Source organism: Octopus bimaculoides, chromosome 4 (assembly GCF_001194135.2).
Source record: "Octopus bimaculoides isolate UCB-OBI-ISO-001 chromosome 4, ASM119413v2, whole genome shotgun sequence".
In the NCBI taxonomy this organism is placed as follows: domain Eukaryota; kingdom Metazoa; phylum Mollusca; class Cephalopoda; order Octopoda; family Octopodidae; genus Octopus; species Octopus bimaculoides.
Window position 1 is genome coordinate 53,621,945 of NC_068984.1, and position 803 is coordinate 53,622,747.

Here is an 803-nt window from a genome sequence, read left to right on the forward strand (position 1 = left end):
TATATATATATATATATATATATATATATATATATATATATATATGTATGTGTGTGTGTGTGTGTGTGTGTGTGTGTGTGTGTACTAACACACGTCTGTGTGTTAGTATCAAGTGACAATGCTTCACGTTGTAAGTTAAGTCACGGTTAACTGAAAGTATTCAGTCAACATGACTGGTCTTAGCGACTATCCTCTATCAATCAAGTCCTATCCTAAACATATACGGATTTGATCCATGAACTCCCTATAAAAATAGGACAAGCTTCAAACACTATTCAGAAGCAAGACAGTTGCGACATAAGCTACGTCTTTCAATTTCAATGTTTTGAAAATCAGTGTTCACTGTGAAACCGGTTAAATCATTAAATATGATAAGAAAATATTTTAGCTATTCTCAGTGACTTTTCAACTTTTATTTATCATATATATATATATACTTATGTTTTGTGCCAAATAAACACACACACTATGTATTCGTTCTTCATTCGTTTATTACTGTTCTTATTCTCTAACTCAGGTCCGTTGTTCGGAAATCTTTCGTCACACATCTGTGACCTCTTCAGTGACACTTTCAACCTCAAGAGATTGAAATAAGTAGAGCAAGAGCACTGATGAAGACGGAAAGTGTCGCTGAAGAGTTAGAATAAGAACAGTAATAAATAAGTGAAGAACGAATATATAGTGTGTGTGTTTATTTTGTTAAAAAAAAACAAAACGACCATCCCGAAATACAATATCTGTTTCAACACACGATTTCACTTCAGGAATCTTGCAACACAAATTCATATATATATATATATATA